The 2,500-nt window shown below is 46.4% G+C and overlaps 3 non-coding genes across 3 annotated transcripts; 1 reads left to right on the top strand and 2 right to left on the bottom strand.

Moving 5' to 3' along the window:
• Positions 1-287: 287 nt before the first annotated feature.
• TRNAG-UCC (transfer RNA glycine (anticodon UCC)) lies at positions 288-359 on the bottom strand. The gene has a single exon. It is a non-coding gene; the product is annotated as a tRNA-Gly (tRNA).
• Positions 360-1,350: 991 nt separating this feature from the next.
• On the top strand, positions 1,351-1,424 carry TRNAN-GUU (transfer RNA asparagine (anticodon GUU)). Its single transcript has one exon. It is a non-coding gene; the product is annotated as a tRNA-Asn (tRNA).
• A 497-nt stretch (positions 1,425-1,921) lies between these two features.
• TRNAG-UCC (transfer RNA glycine (anticodon UCC)) lies at positions 1,922-1,993 on the bottom strand. Its single transcript has one exon. It is a non-coding gene; the product is annotated as a tRNA-Gly (tRNA).
• Between the last annotated feature and the right edge of the window lie 507 nt (positions 1,994-2,500).

The following is a 2,500-nucleotide window of genomic DNA, read 5'->3' as shown; positions in this document are numbered from 1 at the left end:
GATCGAACCCAAAGCCTGGCGACGGCTGTCAAGCCAAAGAAAGGCAGTTCAAGCCCACCCAAGGACAGGCTCGCTTTAGTGCCTTGCTAGCTATTTGTTTAGAACATTATAGAGTGTCTGCATTAAGTGTTGACCATTTAGAAAGAACTTTAAGCTGGCGTAGAGTCTGCTGCACCGGAATGGAACCTCTCCAGAGACTGAGCAGGTGCAGGATGTCCTAACTGTTCAGAGATCTTGTCTTGGTCTTGTCTTCCATGGAATTGTAGGGTGCCAAAAGCAAGCTCACATGCGTTGGCCGGGAATCAAACCCGGGTCAACTGCTTGGAAGGCAGCTATGCTCACCACTATACCACCAACGCTACATGCTGAAACTCGCCTAGCATGTACCATTGCAATATACCCAAGAGAAAAATGAGCTTGCTTATTTGCCTACTTTGCTAGATGTAAGCAGTGGGACACATGGTGATACTGCTTACAGACTTCAATTCAAGACTTCAGAAAGATCATGTGCCCCCCTGGATGATGCTGGTGCAACACACACAGCAAAGGACAGCAATTTGAAGTCTGGAAGATTCCAGGGCAAGGGTGGGAAGGATGAAAAGCTAGGTGGCCATGCAACCATTCCTGCTAACCCAAAGCTTACTTGTGCCCTACAACACATTGGCTTAAGACTTGACCAAATCCAATGCTCCAATATGGGGAAGCTTCTCTGTTTGCTGTTTTTTTTTTTTTTTTTTTTTTTTTTTTTTAAGTGCGGTGTCACAGTTCACCCATCTCTTCAACTGCAAGAACGGCCCAGGAGTAGTCTTAGCTACCCTAATATGTACGTTACAGCAGGGCCCTTATTACACTTTCTCTTACAGGGCAATGGAAACCGTTTTGCCCATGCGATAAAGCAAGGCGCAAAAATGAATTCATGCCTAGCAGAGGATGGTTTCGATCCATCGACCTCTGGGTTATGGGCCCAGCACGCTTCCACTGTGCCACTCTGCTTCTGTTTGTATTCAACCTTCAAGTTTAAGAAGGGTACATTAGTTGAAATAGTTACACTACTATATATGTTACAGCAAGGCCCTAATGACACTTTCTCTTAAGGGGCTATGGCCGACAATTGGCCCATATGGTAAGCAAGGTATAAAAACCAACGTACACCTAGCAGAGGATGGTTTCAATCCATCGACCTCTGGATTATGGGCCCAGCACGCTTCCGCTGCGCCACTCTGCTGCCATACAGTGAATGCTTCATTGTGGGAAAAAGTGGCGTTAAACTTCTTGGAGCAGACTTACTTCCTCACTCCACAAGACACACATACATCCCCATAAAATCATTTAGCAACAACTGCAGGCACAGTCTCTGTGGCGCAATCGGTTAGCGCGTTCGGCTGTTAACCGAAAGGTTGGTGGTTCAAGCCCACCCAGGGACGGCCTTTCCTTTTGTGTTCAACAGTTGTCCGAAGAGAACCCCAGATAGCCATGTAGATTCATTTGAGACACGTTGGAATCTCATTCACGTTCATGAAAAGGGTGAGCAGCATCAAGTTCATGTCTTAGTGATACAACAGACATCCCTGGCAGTGTCTGTGACCAAATGAAGTTTTCTGTACCCCAGAAGCAGCAGTAAAGTATTAGCCGGGGATCGAACCCAAAGCCTGGCGACGGCTGTCAAGCCAAAGAAAGGCAGTTCAAGCCCACCCAAGGACAGGCTCGCTTTAGTGCCTTGCTAGCTATTTGTTTAGAACATTATAGAGTGTCTGCATTAAGTGTTGACCATTTAGAAAGAACTTTAAGCTGGCGTAGAGTCTGCTGCACCGGAATGGAACCTCTCCAGAGACTGAGCAGGTGCAGGATGTCCTAACTGTTCAGAGATCTTGTCTTGGTCTTGTCTTCCATGGAATTGTAGGGTGCCAAAAGCAAGCTCACATGCGTTGGCCGGGAATCGAACCCGGGTCAACTGCTTGGAAGGCAGCTATGCTCACCACTATACCACCAACGCTACATGCTGAAACTCGCCTAGCATGTACCATTGCAATATACCCAAGAGAAAAATGAGCTTGCTTATTTGCCTACTTTGCTAGATGTAAGCAGTGGGACACATGGTGATACTGCTTACAGACTTCAATTCAAGACTTCAGAAAGATCATGTGCCCCCCTGGATGATGCTGGTGCAACACACACAGCAAAGGACAGCAATTTGAAGTCTGGAAGATTCCAGGGCAAGGGTGGGAAGGATGAAAAGCTAGGTGGCCATGCAACCATTCCTGCTAACCCAAAGCTTACTTGTGCCCTACAACACATTGGCTTAAGACTTGACCAAATCCAATGCTCCAATATGGGGAAGCTTCTCTGTTTGCTGTTTTTTTTTTTTTTTTTTTTTTTTTTTTTTAAGTGCGGTGTCACAGTTCACCCATCTCTTCAACTGCAAGAACGGCCCAGGAGTAGTCTTAGCTACCCTAATATGTACGTTACAGCAGGGCCCTTATTACACTTTCTCTTACAGGGC

This window comes from Hyperolius riggenbachi, chromosome 4 (genome assembly GCF_040937935.1).
Source record: "Hyperolius riggenbachi isolate aHypRig1 chromosome 4, aHypRig1.pri, whole genome shotgun sequence".
In the NCBI taxonomy this organism is placed as follows: domain Eukaryota; kingdom Metazoa; phylum Chordata; class Amphibia; order Anura; family Hyperoliidae; genus Hyperolius; species Hyperolius riggenbachi.
Note: the sequence above shows the minus strand (reverse complement) of the source record. Positions and strands in the feature narration are given on the sequence as shown.